The sequence below is a fragment of the Colius striatus genome, chromosome 4 (assembly GCF_028858725.1).
Source record: "Colius striatus isolate bColStr4 chromosome 4, bColStr4.1.hap1, whole genome shotgun sequence".
In the NCBI taxonomy this organism is placed as follows: Eukaryota; Metazoa; Chordata; class Aves; order Coliiformes; family Coliidae; genus Colius; species Colius striatus.
Genome location: NC_084762.1, coordinates 5816147 through 5841104, shown reverse-complemented (window position 1 = coordinate 5841104; position 24958 = coordinate 5816147). Strand labels below are relative to the sequence as shown.

Here is a 24958-nt window from a genome sequence, read left to right as displayed (position 1 = left end):
CCTCCATCATTTCACTTCACAGCAGCACACTGGTGCATTGATCCAATACAAGGGAAAACTACAGCTTAGCTTTACCATATATGCTTTTAAGAACCAAGCTTTCTGTGGAGTGTTAATATTGCCAAATGTCAAACTTTAGTAATGCCTGCTCAAATATCTTTCTTGAAACTGCAACCTCCCTCTTTTCTCTGCCTGGATGCTGTCCTGGCAGCCAGGTGTTGCCTCTGGTTGCCTTTGTGCCTGTGCATTTGGTCAGTGGAAACCTGTTCAAGTAGTGACTGTAAGAAAACAGTAAGAGTAATATTAGGGACTGATAACTAACTGGGTGAGATTGGCAGCTGAGAGGCAGACTTTACCTGGCACAGGACAGGGCCAGGCACAAGATGAGGCGTGCCGGGACAGGGGAGAGCTGCTGGGCCAGAAATTCCCTGGGGGAGCTCCCACAGCCAAACCTCCCTGTCTGCAAAGAGCTTATAGTGCTACTGAAATCTGTAGCAGGAAAGCACCTTCCAAACCAGGGTTTATAGTTTAGAGAGCTGTCATTAGTTTATTGCAGTGTGGGGTGCGCAGGGGATTGCTCCATCTAATGTGCACACTGGGAAATGAATGAGCACTTACCTTATATACCTTACAGGGAAATAAAACAATTTCCTCATCTTGGGCACTGTGACCTTGCTGAAACTATTTTGAAGTTGTTTATCTGCTAGGCCTCACAATTTAAAGCCAAAACTGTCTTGCTGTCTTAAGTCTCCTTCAGCTGTTTCATTTTGAAGGCCTCTGGCTCATGAGTGTCTGCACAATGGGTAAGCAGCACTGGCACCTTGAAATGCTTCTAACCCCTTGCTTGCAATTCTTTCACCATCACTCAGGAGTCTAAATCGTGCTTGTTTGAAAGAGTAAATGAGGATAGAGATTTGAGGTCTGTAAATGAGGAGGGGTCTACTCAAATCTCTGAAGCCTCATGTCAGCATCTCATGACTTCAAGGTGAGTTGGAAGCTGGAGCCTCTTGGTTCAATATTACCTACAACAGTACCAGGTGGTAAAAGCTATGGTGGTTTCTGGGTCTTCCAGTTGGCTGCCAAGGGTGATATGATCTAAAAGAGGCACTAGGAGTAAGGCTGAGGAAGGGCCCTTAGAGCTCCAGCTGAAGGAATCCCCGATGGAGCAGTGGAAAAACACAAACTGGGAGAGCTCTGGAAACAGCGTGCATCGTGGCTGCCTCTGTGAGAGCAGGTGCCAGGGATGCAGAAGAGCAAACGGGGCTGGTGCTCCCCTGTGCTCAGCGATGGTGAGTGGGGTCCAGTGTGACCTCCTGCTGGGATGGGGGACTCGGGGCTGCCGAGCAGCTGCCTATCAGAGCACTCAGGCACACGCCAGCTTCCTTCAAGAAAAAGGTCAGGCAAATAGACCAGCTTCTCTACAGCTTAACAACAGGCTACTGGCTGACTTCTTGCCAGCTAAAATGCAGGATCCTTTTCAGCTGCTGGGACGCTGGGGGAGGGTGAGACATGAGTGGGAGGGGAGTCAATTGGCTCCCAAAAGCTGATGCTTTTCTCTGCCTGCACTTTGACCCTCTCCTCAGTGACCTGAATTAACCTGTCCACTATTTTCTGACCCTTCTTTATTCCTGAGGACTCTTCTGTTCTCTCACTAGGGATTTCTGGGATCCAGGCCAAGCTTTTTTCTTCTAGCAGCTGTCCACATAACCTCTGCTCTGGGAAAGAATCTGCCTTTGGCCACCACCATCCAACGTGGATCTCAGGCACACAACCGTACACATGTCTCTTTCTCTGCCACGTCAGGAGGGCAAAGGACACCATCTCCATCTGCAGCAGCAGCAAGAAAAGTCAGTATAAATTAATCTTTCCTCTTACCATAGGGTGCCTAAACAAAAATGTTTGCCTATAGCTACCCTTTCAGGGTCACTCAGTGGTTATGACAGGATTAACTGGGAGTGGGTATGTGTGAAGGCCTTTGCCTTCTCTATCCAATAATTCATGTCTAACTTCTCTGCTCTAAAGCAAATCAACACAGGTAATGATAGACAGTAACATGGCAACTTTCTAAGTAAACAGGCTCGCTAGAGCCAAATCTTCCTCTCTCCTGCCAGAAAGCTGTTTGTCTGAGGAATCCATGCATCTGGCACCAAATTACAATCATAGCACGACAACTGCGGGAATTAGAGACATTGGCAGCTCTTCTGAAGAGACAGTATTTGTTTTCCTTGTTTAGAACTATAAATAGTCAATAGAGGACTCTCATTCAAACAGTATTGATGATTTAAGTAAACGAGGCACAGAGATGTGGCCAAAACTTGGACTTCTGCTCCAAAGCCAACTCAACTCTTGCTTCAGAAGCTGAAGTTCCAAAAGGGCAATGCAGAAAGCACGTGTGTAACTCTTCAGAAGCAGTTGAGGGAGCTTTGTGTTTAGCATGCTGCAAGTGGTGCTTTGCCACCTCCTCCTGCCCTGGGGGAGATCTGCATTTGAACCTCCCCTGGTGCTGAGGAAGTAAACGGCAACAGTTTTTCTGTTCCCTGAGTGAACAACCCCTCTGCTGCAACAGGAAGAAAAGGACTGTGTCTTTCTTTCCTGATCATTTTTAAAGCAGAGAGAATGCAAGAGAATTGCTCTAAGAATAATTATCATCAGCCCCTTCTTGAAGTTGAGCCAGGTAGGAATGATAGGCCTGGAAAAACTTTTGGAAGGAAAAAGAGACACAAATGTATTGCCCCAATGGACACTGTTGCCTGAAAGACCATGATCTTGTGCAGGTTCCCAAGTCTTCTTCCTAGCAGAAGGATTCCCTCCAAATCACTGCCATGTCCTGCAAAACAAGGTCATTACTGTAGGCAACATTTTCTCTATGTAGCAGGGAGCTCAGTAGCTCTGGGAAGAGGCAGAATAACACCAGCACCAGAGTGGGCTCTACTGAATATGGAATCAGCAGCACAGCTCTAAGTTGTCCTGAAAAATCATATCCTTGAGCTAGAGGGGAACATGTGATCAATAGGAAGAGAAACCAACAAGGGTAAGGAACAAGTGACAGGAAGATAAAGGGCAATTCCCTGAAAATCAAATACCTTGCTGTAGTTTTTAATAATAAACAGCAGTGTGACATGTTTGTTTTCTCACTCTTGGCTATGCAAACGTTAAATTAACAACTCCAGGCAACCAAAACCTCCTTCATCTCATACCAGTCACAGCCACAGAGAAACAACCTTGCTTTGGTGGTGCAAAGACAACGCTCACAGCCCATGCTCAGCTGTGTTTCATCTGCCTGGATTTCTTCCAAAGACTTGAGTTCTTTACAATTGCACTGGGGCACATTTTTTCCTTGGAGACTGTTCTTGCCCAGCACTGTTGTATCTGTGAAATACACTCTGTGCTGTACCTCTGAAACACTCTGCAGCTTCCCCACCACCTTACTGGAGACCTACTAAGAAGTGTTATCTATGAGCAAGATGCTTTCTCTAAGGTCTTTTCTCCTGTTCCCCACACAGTTGCAAACTCCCTTTTCTATGCAGCCCTGTCAAAATACATTTCTCCTAAGTGAGGTTAATTTACCTGTGAAAATTTACTTTGGTGGGGTGTTGGTAGCTCTGGGCAGCTTATGAGTTGTGGTAGGAATGATGTCTTACCCTCAAAACAGATTCAGAAATTCACACAGGCACACAGAGTTTTTGCTTCAGTGCAAACATGAAAAGTTTCAGTCATAGGAAAAAGGCATTTTCAGAAAGTTTGGCAGGTTGTTGAAGAAGCAACTACAAGGGAAACCTATAAACTCAGTGATAATTCTGTCGCCAAACCATCACTAGGTGAAAACTTCAGTTTCCAGGCAGCCTCCAAGGTAAAGCTCCTGCCCTGAGTTATGGCTTCTCCTGTGTATTGTTCTCTCTCATATCTTGCACAGCATTCTCTAATTTCTGAAGGTGTGATGTTCTGGCTTCACCATGGTCTTGTGCCCTCCACAGCCACCAATTTCTTCACCTGTTGTCTCCTTGTTCCCTCTCTCTCCACAAACCCCTGCCCTGCTTACCTCTCCTGGCTCAGTCTCATGCTTCAGTGTCCTTTTCTGCACTCTCCATTTCTTGACACCAAACCCCAGGATCATGCAGCTTCCTCAACTCTAAGTCACCCCCGGTCTGCACACTGCTATGCTCTTTGCTACATAGCAATATTTTCTCCACTCTTCAAGCCACATCCCCAAATCCCCACAGTTGCCTATAACCTTTGCCTTTTTTTGTGAGGGACACTGCTATGTTCTTTAAAACATGAGATGCCACAGTGTGGTCACTTGGATCTCTGATGAACTGTCAGCGGCAAAAGACAGCTGGCCTTCCAGATGTGTAGCCCAAAAGTGGTGATGCTGCTCTGTCTTTGGAGGGAAAAGCCAAAAAGGGATCTAAACTACTGTCAGTAATCCTGGGATTTTGTTAGCATTGTTCTCGAATCTATGAAGTCTTTGAGAGGAAACATGTCTGTAGCTACCTCACCCCAGACCAGAAGGGATTTATAGCAATGTTTCCTGCACAACATCCAATAAATGTGACCTGCTAATTGTTTAATCCTCCTAAACTTTTGTTTCTGTCTGCAGTAAGTGACTTAACCTGCAGCAGACTCCAGTCTGGACTGGAATTTTTGGTTCTTAGCCATCTGCCTAACAGGGGTTTTGTAATACAAGTATTTCCTCTTTGTGATCTTCTTATAAGTTTGTCTTTCTTTCATCTCTCTAGACTTTGGTCCTGGCTTTTATCTAAGGGGCACTGAAGTGAAACCAGATAAACTTTCAGTTTGAGAGCCGGAAACAGAGGCTGCCATCTGGGCCAGCACCTCGGCTGCATGGTTCAGGCACGTCTCCTGGCTTTGTTAAATACCAAGACATTTCTTTCCCTCTGGTTTGTAGGTTGAAGCACCAAGTAATTCCTACCCTGGGCTTTCCATCTTCTGAAAAATGCTGTGCTCTCCTACAAGAGACGGGGCTTTGTGTTCCAACAGCAGTGCACATAGCAGGTGAGTTATCTTTGCTTCTTGCCTTGTGTTTGTTTCTCTGCAAAATCAGCATTTCCTCCAGAGCTGCTTGGGGCTAAGGGAGGTCATAAGCATCATTTTACTGTGCAAGTCTTCCCATGGACATTAACTAGGATATCAGTTATTCTCTGAGCTTTGTTTTCCTTATCCCACCAAACCATACGCTGGGGCAATGCTACTATGACCCACTGGACTCCCAGTTTCTCCAAACCACTGTTAAACCAGCGTAAATGGACATACTGGGGGCCTTTTTCACAGTGACAGTGGCATAACAAGACTTTTCTCTCAAACATAAGGACCAATCCGATTATCTCCTTATCTGGACATGATCCTTGATGGCATTTTCCTTGACACAAAAGCAGTGCAATGCCAAACTGCCACAGGGAGCAGCTGGCAGAGATGGAGTGTGGCAGCTCCTGCTGCTCCACCTGGACAGTCAGGCTGCTTTAGCTGTGCAGTGGGATTAGACAAATAAATGGCTCAGTTTTATGAAAATGACGCCTTGGGTTGCTCAAGAGCTCCTTGCTGGTTGCTAATGTGGCTGTCAGCTGGGTAAAGCTTGAGTGAGTAGCATCATTTCCTGGAGCAAAAGGTCCTGCTTTTCCTCCTGGCAGGTTTGCAGTGGGAAAGGAACACTGAGAAACTGCAGGCAAAGAACCTGGAACCTTTTTTCCTGGGGGAGGCAAAAGTAAAGTGAGGCTGTTGGAAAAGGCCCACAAGAGAGGGGTTTGTGAGGAAAGTGCTGTGGGAGGTGTATTGTACCGTGGTCCCAAAGCTCAGAAAACAAATGATGCAGATGAAGAAGGAGACCAGTATTACCTCCCTTAGTTTTATCGGCAGATTCGTGGAAGTTGGAGTGAGGTGGCTACAAAGACTGTGTGCCCAGAAAGTGGAATGAGCACCAAGGAATAAGTGAAATGGGAAGAATCTGATCCTCTCCACTCACTCCTCAACAACAGGGGGGGTGTTTGCAAGGGTTTGCTGTTGAGAAAGTCAGGACCTTGGACTAAAGGGAAAATATAAGCCACATTTAACTACTTGCATATGTTGACTTTTGAAATCATTTCCAGTCAGTTGCAGTGTCTGACCCCTTGGTTTTATGTGCCTGTGCTCTTTCATTTGTTTCTCATTATGTTTGTCCTGTGACCCAACATGACAGCAAAATGTTCAGTATTGTTTTGCTATAAATAGTAAACAAGCTCAGACAACTGCTCCAAAGAAAGGAGAACTGCAGCTCATGGAAGATCTTGTACAGCAGAGACAGTTTAATATAAGCAGGTGGGAACAATTATTGTTATGTCTGTATTCAAATAAGGATGCCAATTTGCATCACTCATTATTTTACTGTGTTGCCTGTCTGTTTCAGACTGAGAGTGGCTTTTTAAACCTCAACTAAATTTTTCTGAGAATGACACTAAGGAAAAACATGTTGTTTTGCCATTCTAAAAACTCTTGCCTATGCAAACCCCTTGTGCATGTCTCATCCAGATTCTATAGATAAATGTATTCACATATATCCATGCATCTGTGCATATAGACAGATATATTTTATTCAGTTGTGGTTATTTTTCTTCCTACCCTTCCTCATGCAAGTGTCTCTGACTTGGAAAACATGTTAGTGTTGGAGAGGGAGGAGAAAAACAGCTTTGTGCTTAAAGCAGCAATTCTGAGCACTGAAGAGCTGGCTTTGAATTCTGCTTTTATGTGGAGTCCCCACGTGACGGCAGCCATGTGATGTTGGATGCTTTTCCCAGATGGGTGTTAAAACACATTTGCCCTGCAGATTGCTGTCCTAAACCTGCAGGACAGCTTTTACACTCTTCCACGAGTGTGAGAGCACTGTGCTGTCTGGCATTTCCATCCAGCAGCACTCCTAAGGTGTCTTCATCTGCCCCCAGATCCTGCTCTGCAGACATCCAACACCAAGGGGAGGCAGAAATTGCCTTTAATAAGTAGATTTTCAGTGAGATCTGACCATTTGAATTAGTGTTTTAGTCACTGGGCTAAGTTAAGCATGTATGACAAAATGGGTTTTCCCCCTCCCTCTGTCAGTATGTTTCATGTTATCTTTACATAGCGATGACATTCAAAATGGTTGCTACTTTGATTCCCTCAGGTCCCACCATGCACATACCAGCAGTAGCTGTAGCTCCTTTTCCAAGGCAAGGAGCACAGCAGGTCAAAGGGTGTTGCTTCCCTGGAAGAGTTAAATCCAGTTGTTGGCCAGTCACCAGTGGTGTTCCCCAGGGCTCAGTGTTGGGACCTATTCTGTTTAATGTCTTTATGAATTGCCTGGATGAGGGGATCCAGTGCACACTCAGTGAGTTTGCAGGTCACACAAGGCTGTGCAGGTGTGTAGATCTGCTTGAGGGCAGGAAGGCTCTTCAGAGGGCCCTGGCCAGGCAGGAATGATGGGCTGAGCCCAATTGTATGAGGTTCAACAAGGCTGAGTGCTGGGTCCTGCACTTGGGCCACACCAACCCCAGGCACTGCTACAGGCTTGGGGCAGAGGGGCTGGAAAGCTGCCCAGAGGGAAAGGACCTGGGGTTGTTGGTCAACACCAGCTGAACATGAGCCAGCAGCATGCCCAGGTAGCCAAGAAGGCCAATGGCATCCTGGCTTGTATCAGAAATAGTGTGACCAGTGGGACCAAGGCAGGGATTGTCCCCCTGTACTGGGCCCTGGTGAGGCTGCAGCTCGAGGGCTGTATTCAGGGTTGGTCACCTCACTTCCAGTGGACACTGAGGGGCTGGAGCTGGGGAAGGGGCTGGAGCACAATTCTAACAGGCAGTGACTGAGGGACCTGAGGTTGTTTAGTATGGAGGAGGCTGAGAGGAGATACGATCACTCTCTGCAACTCCCTGAAAGAAGGTTGTAGTGAGGTGCGGGTCAGTCTCTTCTACTGAGCAATGAATAATAGGATAAAAGGAAATCACCTCAAGTTGCACCAGCAGAGGTTTAGGTTGGAGATTAGGAAGAACTTTTTCCCCTGAGAGGGTTATTAGACACTGTCCCAAGCTGCCGAGGAACATGGTGGAGTCCCCATCCCTGGAGATATTGCAAAGCTGTGGAGCTGAGATGCTGAGGGATGTGGTTCAGTGGTGGGCTTGGCAGTGTGAGGGGAGGGGTTGGACTCCACAAGCTTAAAGGCCTTTTCCAACTGAAATGATTCTATGATGAGAGAGTTGGGGCTTTGCTTTGTTGAGCTGAGCTCCCTCTACCAAGCATCCCAGCCTGGAACCCACCACCAGCGTGAGAGACACTAATGAACAAAACTGGCATTCCCAAGGACTTTGGTGAGGCTGGGCGAGTATGACGGAGTTTGGCTCGTGTACCACCTGCTGCCACCATCAAAACACATTCTTTAGTATTACAAGAATTAGAGGAATTTCTTGAAAGAATAAAAAAAACCCAGCCATGTCCTGTCTTTACTGGAAGCAGCAATATTATTTCCATTAAAAAATGGAGTTAAATCTCACTCTTCTATCCCACTGTGAAGCAATGGGGGAATTATCTCATAAGCAGGATGTTCCTACGATTTTTTGGAGTCAGCTTCACAGCCTTACCCCTGTCACCAGCACTGTCAAATTTGGTGTGTTGTATACCTTGAAGCGCTGTGCACTTCACAGCCCTAAATCCCACAGGGATTTATCCAGCAGGCTTAGTGTCATTAGCCCCCGTTACAGACAGGCTGCAGTGCTGAAGGAGCACATAACTTGACAGAGGTCATACAAGGTAGCAAAGTCCTCGCAAGGGAGCAGAGATTTCATAACCAGCTCTCATTTTCTGAGTGTTGCTGGGTAAGCAGCCTGGATGCAGCTCTCTCTCTGTCATTTCCTTTTGCCTGAAACCATTTCTATTGAGAATGCATCTCTGCAACATAAAAAAAAAACCCTACCCCAATTTATCAGGCATTTTGTTGTCTGTTCCCTGACCCTAAAGTAGCTACCTGTCATTTTCCAGAGGCACTGCCAGATCTCCGCGACGTGGCTGGGCTTGATATTGGTTGTAATTGCGTTACTGTGTTTGCTGAATGAGCACTCCTGGCCCGTGCTGACCGCTTGCAAGTCAAAATTAGCACACTAATTATATTTCACAGGCTACTGGTCGATGGGAAATTTCACCTCGCTTGTGGATTTGCATGTTCTGAAATAGGTCAGAGAAGCAGATGGCTTTGAAACAAGTGAAAAAAAAAAGAAGGGCTGGGAGTCAGTCTCCTGTTTTGCTTATTAGATTAAGCTCTTTCTGACAGGGTAAGCAGCACTCACATCACTTAAGTTGCTCACTAGTGCGGAGTGAATCATCAAAAGTGTCTCTGGAATTTTCCTGGAGGGTATTTTCTGGGTAGCTTCCAGGAGTATTTACGCACAGTGCATCCGGAAGCACCGGCTTGTGAGTCACCTTCACAGGGATTTGCAAGAGAGCAGCAGATGAGCCTGACATCTAAGAATCTCAGGGCAGAGGAGGAACACTTTCCCATTACCCTGGTGCTGAAGTCGTAATTAAATGTAGCTGTTGCCAACTGCAAGATCTGTTAGGTAACTGAGCAAACGTATCACTGGGGAAGCAACCTTGGCCTGAGGTATTTTTCTCACATCTGTGGACACAAGGAGAAATACCAATATCCCTATTCAAGGCCTTCTTTGGTTAGCATTTCCATCCCAAAGGTTAAGGGCAGTCTCAGTCAGTGAAAGCCCCTCAAAGAATGAGCCCACTATGTTCCTCCAGGGTTTCAGCACGTTATGAGGACAATTTTCCCACATACTATGGTGGGATGAAAGACAAACAAAAACACTGCTGGGACACACGGCCTACTTCTGCGAGTGCTTTCATGCTGTGTGTTGTTTGCATTTGCCGCCTTCTGTTTCACTTGCCTGCCTTCCTACGTGCCCACAAACACTTGATTTATCAACAAAAAAAGAACAGAGTCACTTTAATGACCAGCTGTATTTTTGGAAGAAGCCAACAGTGATGCATAGCCAACTCAGATGCAGTCTCGTGCTCGATGAAGAGGCAGAACCATATGGGAACCTGTCATGACGCCTCGTTATGTTACCTCTCCACTATGAAATGTAGTCACAACTATCACGTGGCCACAGTATCTCTGCAGATACAACTGCATCGCCAGCCGTGGATATGTGGAGACAACCTCTGGGCTCCTGATACAAAGGCCCAAGTCCTTCCTGCATAAGGTGGAGAATTGCTGCTGGCCTTGCGCTGAACACAGGCCATGTTTATTAGGTGGCTGACCATGAAGTTCAGAGGTACTTAAGTATTAAAACCAAGGCTTTGAGTTTCCTATGTGATAAATTTACCTGCACATACCATTTCTGTAATACCCTCTTGTTGTTTCCTCAAAACCTGAAGGATTTTTTTCCTGATGGTTGTGCTCCTGCCGCTTTACGACAGGCAGCGCTCACATGAACAACCACGTGTATGTAAAGAGGTTCCTGGGAAAAGCCTAACCCAAGACCTGTGTTTTGTTTGTCAGTCAGAAAGCAACCCATCCTCAGATCCATCATATAACTTGACTGCCTGTCACAGATCACCAATAGCACCCCAGACACACCTAAGCTCAGCCAAAAGCCAGAGGCTTTTGCACGTGACGGTTTATCCCTGCTCTAATTTTATGCTGAGCATTGCAAAAACATCAAGAGCTGATTGTCTATTTATAATTAATGGGGTCTTTTCCTAACACCAAGCAGTGGATTTCTTAATGACATTCAAATCGAGAGTACACTGAGATGGAAATAGAGGATTCTTTTCATAAGTATATCAATAATCCCTGTTAGTGGCAGCCTGGTGTCTTGCCTTGTCTGACAATCTCCTCACAGTGTTATGTTTTCTCCTTTTGTTATTTTGATTCTCATTTGTTTTATATATAGAAAAAAAACAGGGTATCTATGTACAAAGAACGTTTCCATGTCAAATGATTAAATCATGAGGTCGATATGAAGTGCAGAACAATAAGATGCCTTGAGTCATTGGTCTTACCAGCCTTGAAGAAGGGATAAAAACATCTTACGAAATTCACAACAGTTGTCTAAGAAAAGTGTGGCAAAATGTTGTGAGCAAAGCCCTGTAAAGAAAAACTAAAGGGAGAGGAAGAAAAAGGGAGAAGAAAATCTGACTTACTGGAGGCTGCATCTCGGCTTCTTTTGCCCTCCTAATTGTTTCCAATGGACTGAGACAACATTGTCATTAATTTTTTCAAGGAGCTTAATTCTTCCATCCAGCAGAAAGGCAAATAGGACTATAATAACTGTCCATGCTGTGCAATCATCTCACTATATTTAATGTTGTAGCTAGAGCAGATCAGGAAAAAAGTACAACTATGGTTTAGTCCTTTTTCACAAACAGGACTCCAGAGCAGTGATTTTTGGACAGAGGCCAAGTAGGTTTTGATCCACCAGTGCCCCAGCCCCTCGTGGGTGATTGTCATCTCATGAGAATGGAACAAGACTTGAAGGTTTGAAGTCATATTTACAGTCTTGTGAGAACAAACAGAAAGGTTGAAAATGAGATCACACAAAGATACCTGGATGCTTTGACTTTATTAAAAAGAGATGGGTATCACTGGCAGCCCTTCAAACACATTTCCCTGAGAAACCAACAAGAACTAGAAGAAAGATAAAGCTACATGGCAGAAATTTGCTATTTTAAGGGTTTATGCAATCAGGAATAACTCTACATCCACATTAGGGCATCCAGACTTCTGCTACAGTCCAGAGGTCTGGCTCAAAGCTCACGCAGGTGCAGTGTGGGCTAGCTATAATTGCTTTCTTGAGGTGGTGAATCAAAAGCAGCTCAATACGGTGCTATCACAGGTCTATCTGTCTGCTGCAGAAACCAGCTCACCTTGACCACTTGGCCAGTGCACAGGATGTGCCTTCTCAGTGTCATCTGTCTTCACAATAATGACAAGAAGACAGAGCATGGAGAAGCTCTGATGCATGAAGCACAGAGCGATCATAAAGCATACAAATGCAATTCATAGAGCAAATAAATCCCCCAGGCTCCTCCTGCAGAGTCAGGGAAACACTGAGGATCTGAGGCATACCCAGCACAGTGCTCGGCTTACGAGAAACACCCTGGCCTCATAAAATGTTTGGGGAATGGATCATGTGCAAGAGGCAGGACAATAATTATCACTGCTTTTCCAAGGGAAATCCAATGCTTGACAGAGACAAAGCCACAGCAAATAGGAGCTGCTTACATTCAGCCTACTGCTCAAAAGTGAAGCTATCCTTACCAAACAATTTAGACTGCTAAGCATTTAGGTGAAGAATGTTAGGGTTTACTGAGGGATATGAGGAGGAGGCAGGGCCACTGTTACACACCATGGCTTCTGCCAGGTGTCAGAGTTCAAGCCACACTGAACTCTTCATCCCTCAGAGATCAGTGGTTAGTGAAGGCAAAGGGCATGGCTGACCAGGCCTTGCTTGTCAGCAGCATAATTTCTAGGGCTCCTAGCTCTGACTTTACAGGCCTCCTTGCATGGCACTAACAGTTCTAACTGCTAGTTCATTTATAATAAATTCCTGTTTTATTTTTTCATTTTCAAATGTCATAGAGAAAGAGGGAATTGGTCAGTCAGCAATCTTCAGTGGCTTGGCATTTCAAACAGCTTCTATTCAGCAGCTCTAGGATCTCGTGAGTCAATTCTCTGGTTCCATATTCCCTGATCAAGAATAAATATTTATAAATAAGTATTATAAATAAGTATTTCTCCAGCTCACCACCTCAAGAAAACACCCAGGAGTATCTCAGAAATTTCCAGCTACTTCTATCTGTATTTCTGGGCAGTGGATTCTATGGGGAGGAGCATATTTAATTGTTCTCTGCTGTTTACTTTTTTCGTTCTCACTACAGCTGGCCATGTGGAAAACAAGGAGTGACAAGTGGCTGAAAACTACAACCTTTAAAACTTATTTCCAATGCTCAGCAGTTTCTGCTGTGTTTTGTTAGGAACAGACAGAGGCAAGCAGGAGTTGGGGCAAGGGTGAGCCATATTTTATGGCTATAAATCGTGTATCCCTGTGCCTCTCCTAGCAGCATCAGGCCCTGGTGCTCATAGCTAGGTCCTGTAGACAGCCTAATTTTGATCTCTCTTCTTCCAGGCAAAATAATATACTCCTGTAACATTCCAGAGCCCATTTGAGGAGCTAATTTCCTGAGTGCTTCTGTCCTCTTTCTCCAGAGGGCCTGATGTGTCACATTGCTTTCCTCCTATGAAGGCAATTCTGCTTTGCAAAATGAGTATAGAATGCAGGCCTTGATTGAGTTGGGGTTTATATCCACTGAAGAACTCTGTACAATGCTGAACTTGGAAGTTCTGGCTTTACCCTAATTTGTCCTTTTACTTCAGGGCAGTTCCTCCTCTCATCTTGCTTGGTTTTTAGTTCTTCTTCAATTCTTTATTTGCTTCACTTCATTTGGACTAAAAAGCTTTCAGGCAAATGCTGTCTCTTATGAGATGTTTGTAAACCCAGGCCCTCAGCTCAGCTGTTTCTCTCATGAGTGACTACAATAGCAATAAGAGTAAAAATTACAATGTCTGCACATCACGGAAAAGCCAGTGGTAAATCCAATTCATGAACTTTAATGCTCCTACAATGACAACTACAGTTCTGTGTTGCTTCAGTTGTATGGAGCTACCTACTCCCAGACAGTTGTAATGTACCCATCCTGGCATAAGTGGCTTTCTCCCAAACTCACCAGCCACCAGCACTTTTCCTGCTGTCAGGATACACCCTCCTGGTACTGAGCAACATTTCCAGAGCTGCACATGACATTGACTGCCTGGGAACTAGCAAAACTGCATCTCCCTAATCCTCAAAGCTTGCTTGAACAGATTTGCTGGCACCACGCCTGTGCTAGAGGACAGGAACATTTAAAATCACATAATTTTTTTGGCTTACTGAAACCATTCTGTTGCCCTGCTTTTCCATTGCCATTCAGCCTGATTTGCAAGCAATTTTCTCAATGGAGCACTTCACAGAGGTTGAGAGTGGGCTGTGCTCAATACTGCATCCTAGCCATAAGCCTCATTGGGGTTGGTCTATTTTCTGGCACTGTCATCCTGCGAGTAACACTTACCTTCCCAGGTTTTGGCACAAAACATCTCCTACTTAGTCATCAGATGCCCACTGAAGCTTCCTTCATTCACACAGATCCGCTAGTTCATTTTTTTCCTAGCTCACTTTCAGGATCTGTTCCTGCTTGTTAATGCAAGCCTCTGAGCATGCTGCTGCTGTGCATTTTTAAACACTTACCCAAATGTCATCTCTATTATTTCCAAACTCTCAGACTCTTTGGGGATAGCTTAGATGCAAATGAGCTGTCAAAGAAAGATTACTTGAACCAACATTCAGAATGACAAAAGGCTTACAGACTGCATGCACAGCACAAGGCTTCCAGCTTCCCAGTCAGCCCTTAGTTGCCAAAATCAAGGGTTTATACACAGTCCAAAAACCCCTCGTTCAGCTTTGTTACAACAGGGCAGAGTTATTCTCCATGGAAAAGATTAAACCTCTCAGATGTAAGAAAATTCTCATTTCCATAGCTTCTCAGCTGTTGCTCAGCTACTCCTTCAACCCACACATTCCTTGTACCCAAAAATTCACTGTAGAACACACACACACTTTGGGTGTCGTTACATGAGTGGACTAAAAGAAAAACTGCATTCACCCTGCCCTGTGTCTGACAAATAAACCAGGCCCTCTTTTTCCAAATGAAGGCTCACGTTCAAGTGGCTCCATGAGGAGGTGCAATGCAGTCACTGACAGCAAAGGCATCATTCTGTGGAAACCAGCTTTCTAACTGCAGATGGCACCCCTGATTCTGCTAGGCTGACATACATTTTGGTGAAGAGCTGATCTCTTCAGCAGGAAATAAAAGAGCCGCAGAGGCCGAGGAATTTAAACTGAATCCTGACCTGCTTTCACACTGACTGTTACACACTGGAGATGCAAACACTAATGCACTCATTAAAATGGGAGAGCAAGCCAAATTTGTCTCATACAACCACTGACGTCAACAGAAGGCCCACTGTCTTTGAACAGCAGCTGTGACAATTATTCCCTGAATAATATTTATCCAAAATGGAGCCTGGATAGAGACAGCAGGTATTTCACAGATATTCTGGCAATGAGCATCAGGCTAGTCCCATAAGAACAAGAGTTTTTGGAGTGCACAAGATATGCTTAGTTCTGGTTTCCTGTGTCCACTGAGAACTCTTCCCACCTTGCTGGCAGTGGTCCAAATGATGTCTTTTTCAGCAAGATAGTCAAATACAGTTTTAAAAGTAAATACATACGTTGCACTTTCCATCTCGAGAGCCTAAAAAGTGCAGCTGGGCATTAATTAATCAGCACAACATCTCTGCAAGTGAAAGGAATCTTTCAATCCTCTACGTGGAAACTGAGGCCTGAGGAAGCAGGGGAGCTTATAGAAGGTCAAAAAGAGAAGTTCAGCACAAGAGAAATGAAGTTGCCTACTTAGTGATAACCGTGGGCTAAGAAATACTCCAAGTAACTGGTGAAGATGTGTCCTGTGTTTTTCATGGTTTATTCCTGCTGAGCGATGCTCTTTGCCCCAAAAATGCTGCACCAAGACTGAATGTTGATCAGCACATCATACATTGCAGCCTGTAATCCCTGCCAGAATGTGGGTTTTTTAGCTTTATGGCATGAAAGCTTTATGTTTTAAAACAGGCAAGACTGTGGCCCACGGTATCTTCAGAGGTAACACCAAGAAGATATTGTGGCGTGGTCAAATTCACATGCAACGTGCGCACTGTTGTCTTGCAGGAAAGCGTGATTCGACTGGATAAAAGGGAGTTCTGTCAACTGGTGCTGTTGCTCACAGCATGTTGTTGTTATATGTATGTCACTGTCCTTGAATGTCTGTAGGAGGGGAACTCTTTAGTATTTCCAAGCTCATGGACTCCTTCTCATGTCTGATAATAAGGTTAGGCTAGGGTGAGTGCCAGCATTGCCTCTCTGCTTGGCACTTTGCTCTGGAATCTGCCTCTCATTTCAAGCAGTGTCTTCCCACTGGTTCCTTGTGCCCTTCCATGTACACCTCCCATCTCCTGACTCAGACTGTCACTGCTTCCTTCTGCATTCATTCAGTGGGATGCCACGGATGGGATCCTTGGCACCAGCATCATCGTTAGCCTCTCTGTCAACAGCAAAGCAGGGGTGTGCAGCAGCCTGCTGAGAGGATGGGGAGGGGATGGGGACTGTACCACCACGTGCCATGACAGCACAAGCCTGGGCAGTTCTTCCTTGGAAGAGGGACTGCAGCCCTCTCAACTTGCCTGGTTAAGTTTGCTCCCTTAAGAACGACTTGTGCTGACCTAGAAAATGTAACAGGAATGGATATGTCGGTTACCAGGTTACTGCCGTTCCTCACGAATTCATGACAAGCTCTTTCCTAAGGGATGAACTTCCACTTCCTGCCCCAAGTGATACTGTCCTCTGCAAACACTGCAGTTTAAGTGCATTTAGCGATGGCACAGTTGAGAGTGCCTAGAGGGTGGAAAAGACAGTAGCATCTGTGGAAATGAAAAGATCTTCCTGCGTAAAATCCAAAGAAAGATTTCTGCAGGAGCTCAGACTACGCCCCTGCAGCTGAGCACTGGAGAAAAGTCCCAGTAGGCTCTCAACTGCCCCAGAAACCCTCTGCAGCCACGTCACCCAATCTGCAAACAAGATGTTTATGTGTTGTGTGGAGCAGAATAGCAAACGTTTATCTTTAAAGACAGAGGAAACGCGTTGGGCCCCGTGGTAGTGATTATGACTAATTTTAGTGTCAGATTGTCACCGGCGTAGACTGCTCTGCCTGTATTCCCAGGCAACTTGAAACAATAGCTAGAAGGACTGTGAAGCTTGTCATTTGTTTAGAAAGTGGTGATAACTCTGAGGCTCAAAAGGGACATTAAGAACCTACAATCTGCCTCTCGGTCCGTTGCCAGAACTCCTTACCTTTTGTCCTAGATCCTTCGTTTTTCTAGGGGGTTGTGTTAGTCTGGTTCAAAAACACTAGAACACAGCAGAACGAGAAAAAATCACAACTAGCAAGACAAAAGAGGGAAGAGTTTTTTTCTCTCACATTAAAGCTGCAACACTGAATGTATTTTTTCTTCCCATACTTAATTCTAAAGAGGGATTTTCTAACTGATCTGCATTTGTTACAGAACTGGGAGGTTTCCTACCATTATGCTACAGACCTAGGAGATCATGTGGCAGAATTTAGGCTTCCCTCCCCACACAGTATTACGGTTCTTTGTTATGATGTTGACAGAAAAGAAAAAGCACACAATGAAAGCCTGAACACTAGCCAGGAAGAGCTATATTATCCCCATGGGGTTGAGGAGAGTCTTTTGTGGCACAGGTTTATTTGTCTGTATTCAGTTAACTTGTGTTAGCCAGGTCTCCAGGAGGTGGAGACACATCCAGTTAAGTGCCTAATCATATTATTTATTAGATGGACAAAACAAATGCTTTTCACCTGACAGGGTCTCCAGTCAGCCTGGAGAGCTGGGGAGGCTGAGGGAACACTTCTGATTCCAGGGTTGCCCATCATGAAAAGGACAGAAATCATCTGTGTGTGGGAAACGTGGCAGAAAATGTATTGTACACACAAGCTCAAAATCTGGATGGTTTTTGTTTCTCTGATGCTAGTAAAAACAGCACTAAACATCCTGAGAGGGAAAAAAACCCCACCACTGAGGGAATATGTGTAGATATAAACCAAGATATTGAAACTGATGAAGCTTTTTCTCATTGCTGCTGTTTTGGTTATGACTCAGGAGTTTGACTTGTAAGGCAACTTGTTTGCCAGAATGCATCTTTGTGCTTCAGACAATGTCTGTACAGTGATTTGAGTGCTAATTTAGCAGAAGTACACTGAGTCCTGCAAACAGCACATTTCCATTGTTGCTGGCAGCGTTTCAGCTGTATTCAAAGCATTCATGCCATGGTTAGAGCTGGAACTGGAGGTGAACTGACCTGTGGCACACTTGGCCTTGCACGTCCCCAACCTGTACAAGGGTCACGTTTAAGAACTTGTTCCTGCATATGTGATCAGGTGCTTTCCTTGCAGAGTGCACTTACCTGCAAACTGTACAGATGAGAGGTAAATGCAGTCATGACTACAGGGTAACACTTGTGTTTCCCAGCACAGACTGTCTATCACTTGAAACGTTGCCGTCCTTCACCAAGAAACAGGCAGTACTTGTGATGTCTGTGCTAAAAGACGTCTAAGTTCACACAGTCACAGAATGGTGGGGTTGAAAGTGATCTCTAGAGCTCATCCAGCCCAACTCCCTGCTAAAGCAGGTTTCCCTCAATCACGGGGCACAGGAACGTGGGTTTGGAAACCTCCCAAGAAGGAGCCTCCACACCCTCCCTGGGCGGCCTGTGCCAAGGCTCCCTCACCTCAACAACAAAGATGCTTCTCCTTGTGTTTAAGTTAAACTTTTTGTGTTCCAACTTGTGCCCATCACCCCTTGTCCTGTCACCAGGCACTACAGAACAAAGACTGGCCTCATCCTCTTGACACCCACCCTTTAAGTATTTATCAGCACTGATGAAGTTTCCCCCCGTTTTCCCTTGTCTGGGCTAAACAGCCTCAGGTCTCACAGCCTTTTCTTATCAGAGAGATGCTCCAGTCCCCTGATCATCTTGGTGGCCCTGTGCTGGACACTCTCCAGCAGTTCCCTGTCCCTCTTGAGCTGGGGAGCCCAGAACTGCACACAGGGCAGTGTAGAGGAAGAACACTAGCTAACTCTAGCACACAAACTCCAGGGTCTGCAGGTGCCCAGCACATGTGCAAATCAGGCCCTTTGGTGCTTGTACACAGCTGCCTTCGGGGTCTCAGTGCAGAAATGCCACTCACAAAATTAGCTCTAAACATTTTATCTTGTCTTTTCCCCTCAGAAGGAGCTGCACAGGTTAAACACAAAGTGCTTGTGGAGTCACAAGATAAGACACACTACCTGACACTGAACGCAGTGTTAATTGTGATTAATTACTCTTCCGCTGCTGGCTGACAGGTGTCTGACTTCCCTGTTCTCTCCCCAGAGTGTCACCCCGAGCGGCCAGCGCGGCCAGCGCCTCAGCAGCGAGCGGCGCCCGGGCCCCGCAGCGCGGAGCTGCCGGCGCAAGGCCGCCCCCTGCAGGCGCCGCCATCACGCGCGGCGCGCGGGTCACGGCCGCACAGGCCCGGCGCTGGGGAAACCGGCATGGAGCCCACCGCTAAGCACGGCCCTCAGCACCTCAGCTACGCGGCTTTGCAGTGTCTGCAGGGATGGGGACTCCGACACCTCCCTGGGCCGCCTGGGACAGTGTCTGACAACCCTCTCAGGGGGCCAGGAGCTGCCCGGCATGGCCGGCACAGGGACGGCGCACACCTCATGCACGCCAGAAACTCTGTGTTCCCATCACTCGGCCTGGCTGCAGAAATTAGCAAGAACTGAAGAGACGTTTGCAAGTACGGAGAGAGGAAATGCTAGACAAACTCTAATTGGCAAACCTGAAGGAGAACACGGAGTGAGCTAAGCTATAATGAGCTAAGATCTCCTTCACCTGATTAAGTGATGCCTGGAAGTGTTTCAGCGACGACAAGGTAAGAATTTTTAAGTAGCAGCCGTATACACTTGTCGAGATTGCTTCATAACAAAAAGCAATGCCGGGATTTCTGATCAGCCTGCCACTGAAACAAAATTAGACTCATTCAAAGGCACTTGAACAATTGTAAGTTCTACATCCTTAGGAAGAGCTACACCAGTTGAGGTTTATTCTGTACTTCCCGGGAAGTGGAGTCCCCTTCTATCCTTTGAATACTTACCAGTTCCTAATGACATCTTCAGCCCATAGGCTCACTGCAGTAGGAGTGTTTGTGGTGTATAGTTTTTGTGTGTACACACTCTGTATGTGTTTATGTCCCTATTGTTCTCTAAAACACAAGTTTAAATTGCATCACATCCTGCAATGCAATCACAGGCCACCACTGAGCAGAGAAGACAGTGGCAAGTCCCCTCCTGGAAGGGGCTTTGCATGAGATGGCTCCTTAGGAGCCAGGGGCAGCTATACTTTGAGTGTGTCACTGTGTTTTCCCTGCCCTCTGCCTTGCACTCCCATGGCAGCAGGGTCACAGTGCTCCTCTGCACTGCAATCTGCATCATCCCTTCAGAAACAGACTCAGACTCCTCTCTATTAAATAAGAACATTATCATCAACATTCTTTCTCTAGCCTTCCTACTAGTAGCCAACAAAAAAATACTTGGGGCAGGGGGAGGGGAGATCTTAACATTGCAGAAATAGTATCAACCTTCATAATGACATCTGACAGCCCAATAACTCATACAGTCTCTTTACAAGGCACTTACATCTGTAGTCTAAGCATTTCTGGACTTTTTGCCAGGAAAGAACTGGGAAATTAATGAAAGCAATTTATTTGTCCCCATGGTTTCTGATATAAGAATACAGCTGTTCTATACCAGCATAATTCATTATTAATGTGTCCCAAAGCTTAGCTCAGATACATGCCCATCTTCTTCATGTGCCACATTTCTGTTCTGATTAAACAGCAAGTGTTTTTTAAATATCAAAAGGGTTCTGCATTTCTGAGCTCTGTTCTGAGTTGTGGGAAAAGAAAAACAGGGACTCATTTTGATCATACACACATGAGTTTTGCATGATGACACTATCACTGGCTCCTATAGACATAGGCCCATTTTACACTTCTGTGAGTGAGGGAAGCTAGATTCTGTGGCATGGAATATGTCTACTACACTGCAGCTCAAAGGTGGGCTTAGGAAAACAATCAGGAGTGAAGAAAGATGTCTTTTTGCCAAGTTGGGCACCAGACATGGTGGTTCAAGTGGATCAGTTTCAAAGATCAGGAAATCAAATGTTTATAGGCATTTATTTATCCCTGTCTTTTCCGCCACGTGACAGTGTAGCCTCGCGTATCTCATTTAAGAAATTCCACAGGACTTGTTTGCCTGGCCCCAAAGAGACATTGCACGTCATCAGTTTTCTTGACAAGTTCTTGCTCTGGTGAGCAGTATATTATCACCTGACAGCGGTGTGTCAGGGTGAAAAGACATAGCCTGCAGTTGAATGCGAGAGGGTTCAGAAACATGGGAGCAAAAATAGTTGAGGTAAAATAATGAGGAAAGAAAAAGGGAGAGCCTGAGAAAATGCCTTGCCTTGTTCTGCATCTACCATCTGAGCTCTCTGAGGACTGACTGTGTGGCCTTGGGTGGCTGCCACAGTAGCATGTGAGAAAGGGGAGCGGCAGCAATGTGGCCTCAGCTGGGAGCAGCTCACCTGTACGGACTGTGGGACTGGCTGCAGCTCTCAGACAGAGGGGTCAAGTAAGGGGACTGCAGGAAGGCAAGGTGCTGCTGGCCTTGCAACTTAACAAGGCTAATTATTCCCTTTCCCACGGAGCTGAGCAAAAGGGCTTAGGCAGGCAATTGTGTTTTGCTGCTTTCTTTCTGAGAATAGAAGGAGGTGCTGAGTAGGTAGCCTGGAGAAGGTGATTATTTGCTCCTCTTAACAGTGCTCTGCCTAAAGAGGAAGAGCCTTTGCTATCTAAACACAGTGGAAGACAGGCAGACACAGAAGTCCAAAGAAACTGTGCTGGTCCCTTTTGCTCAGGATACAGGATCAGCACTGGCTTTATAATTTCCTGCAGGTGAACTGACATGGCAAATGGGAAATGGGACCTGAGTGAGATCCAGAGGATTAGACTGAAGCAAGGAAACTCAAGGGAAAATGATAAGAAGAGGCATTTGCTAGTAGGAGAATCAATTGTATGCCTGGAGAATAGCCATCCTTTTGTAAGGATGGAGCTAACAGTACAGTGATTATGACTGTGCCTGAAGCGAATGGTATGAAGTTCATGGTATTACTGAGATGTTTGACAATTTAGTCAGGGGAGCTTAAGATGAAAGCAAAACCTATTAGCATTGTGTGTGCTGTGGAGAAAAAAAGAAAAGGGAATGAATGGTATCTTATATTTATATCACACCTTTCATCCCAATGGATCCCAAAGGACTCTGCAAACCACATAGGGAAGGGACTTCTGCGTTTGCAGAAATATGGATGACAGGGGTGAAGCATCATGCCAACTCTTTTAACATCAGAAACCAGCACTGGTGCACAGCAGCTCAGGGAAAAGGGAGAGGCAGATAGGCACAAATCAAAATAGTGGAAAAAAATACCCCAAATAATTTGCCACACAAGGATGTGGAATAACAGACCAAAAATACGTGGTATTTTCAGCAGTCTTCGTTATACCAATGTGAAAAGACTGTAGTCAGGATCCCTGCCTTACTGACTCTGGGTGCTGCATACACACTGCTGCAACAAATAACATGCTTGCTCCACAGTTTCCTTCAGCTAAAAAGACTACATAGAATGGTAGAGTTGGAAGAGACCTTTAGAGGTCATCTAGTCCTACCGCCCTGCAGAAGCAGGTCGATCTAGATCAGGTCGCATAGGAACATGTCCAGGCATGCAAGACCAAAATTCAAGTCAAGAAGTGATCTTCAGTTCAGCCCCTTATTCTCCTACCAGAACAAAACAGTGACATTCCTTTGAATTTTCATGGCAGGATGCATGTATCTGCCTACCACTTCCAAGGACTGTATTTCATTTTACTTCACCCCTGGATGTATCTTTTTATACATGGGTGTTGACAGGAAGGAGAGAACAGCTAAAGAGGATCTGCTCTCCTCCTAAAAAGGAAGAGGGCGATTTGTGAGATTTGATTTATCAGTTCATGTCATATTTGTCCTATTTGATTGCTGACATATCAGGGACACCCAAAGTGCATGTTAGATATAAGCTGATAGCTACAGATGTACAGCTACTGCAGCCCTACTTGCTAATAATCTTCACTTTTTAAACAGCCTTGCAAAACTAGTGCATGTTTAACAGTCTTGGGCATTACGTTTTCCCTTCCCATTTTATTGTAATCATATACAAGAATATTTAGCAAGGTTTTATTTGCTGTGGGAAAGAGAGGCAGCATTTTCTAGGTCATTTTAAGAATATCTTTAACTTTAGGCAGTGAGGAATTACGGGTAAAAAAGGCATAGTGGTGACAACCGAGTTGATGTTAATCATAATCCCGCTGTAGGTGTCTTTATGAAAAAGTATGTGACAGCTGATAACTGCAGCAGCTTTTATCTCTGTCCCATTAAGCTCTTGAAAAGCAATAAAGGTCCAAGCCAATCTTGTTTTCTGTTTCCCCGTGATAAGATGCAAATTAACACAAGTTCTGCAGAAGCAAAACTCCCAGGCCAAAGTGTACAAGGTATTTAAAGTTGTGGGAAATGTAATTTTAAACACAAAAGGCATAAAAACCTCGCACTTATCAAGATTTAACCAGGACAAGTCCACTTTCATTTATTAATTGCAATGATTAAAGCACTTAATAGATTTCTAACATTTTGTAATACCAACGTGGGGTGGGTTTTTGCCTGTAGATGGTGCAGTAGGGCAGCAAATTTAGGAAGATTTCTTTAAATTGGGTTTGAAAGCTCCTCATTATTATTCATCATATAGAAACATTTTCTTCCAGTTTAATATTTGAACCAAGATTTCCACCCAACACAAAAAAAAATGTCAAGGATAGCCCAGAAAATGCCATTTGGTTACAGAGTGGGATTTTTTAAAATGAATGATATGCTTTTCATCTATTTCATATAACAATGGCAGTGTTTTTCCTTCAAACAGGCTTTGGGCATCAAACCTAAGGAAACAATTGGGGTCAAAAGAGGCAATGTCCTCACCCTACTCCATAAGCAGAAAATGGACTTTCAGGACCTTAGTTTATCTTAATGCCTGAGGAACTGACCAAATCAATAGTATTAAGAGCAAGATACCTGGGGGTTTTTTTTAACTTTTCTGGGTTAATCACATTGATGTTGAGCAACACAAACTCAGGGATAAACCTACAGCTCATTAATTCCACGAGAAATAGGTTAACACGAAGGAAGCAGCATGTTGATGGTACAGGTACATTAAAAATTGAACTCAAAAAACCTCAGAGGCAAACAGTAATACTAGTGTTTGTGCTACCCCAGCAGTGCTGGGGCTGCTCTGTTGAAAATCAACAGTGAGAAAAACAGCATTTTGCAAAATTGCTTCTTGAATCCAGTATTATCCCGTCTTTACATGAGCAGGCTGAATTGCCAATGGATTCTTGGGAGTTTCTAAGCTACAAATATGATGGATGAAGATCAGGTGCAACCTTACATGCAAGTTTGAGTGCAAAGTTGGGGAAGGAGGGGGTATGGCCAGACTGAGGCAGTTTTGCTACCTTACTTGTGTGGCTGTTTGGCCCAGCATCTTTGGAAAAGCTTGGTAAATCAGCTGATATCCAGTCAAGACAAAAGTCTTCCATCCCCTCAATCTGAAATGAGGAGACCAAGTAGGCAGGTTGCCTAATGGTTTTAGAAGACAACAGATGCAAAGACACAGGCAGGAGAAACCCTAGAAATTATTTCAGCAGCAACCCAAAAAATGACACACTATGATTTCATCCATGAGGTCTTACAGCTCAAGGCCAAATGTCACCAGGTTTTGGTGACAACAAATCCTAATGATGCTATAGTCTACTGTATTTGCTGCCTCAAGGCAAGTTGCTATAAATGCCAAATCAATGTAGGCTACAGCACTTTGCCACTTGTATCTGATGAATTTCCTCTACAGTCTATTTCTCCCTGTAGTGATATTAAGTAGGGACAATTTCACAAAGTCAGTAGAGTTTTACTGCTACAAAGGCAGCATGAGATGGTAATCAGAGTTCTGATGTGTAACTTGGGTAGGGTTTTGCATCATCCCTGCATTTGTCTTTTCATTTCTCTTACATAAACAAACTTTAACAGTGCTTATAAACA

The 24958-nt window shown here is 45.0% G+C and overlaps 1 protein-coding gene across 1 annotated transcript in view; it reads left to right on the top strand.

Moving 5' to 3' along the window:
• Positions 1-19291: 19291 nt before the first annotated feature.
• Positions 19292-24958, top strand: part of GMPR (guanosine monophosphate reductase) — a 47754-nt gene continuing 42087 nt past the window's right edge. Inside the window, exon 1 of the mRNA XM_061994574.1 lies at positions 19292-19665. The gene's annotated coding sequence lies outside the window, so the exon portion shown is untranslated. The remainder of the gene's footprint in view (positions 19666-24958) is intronic.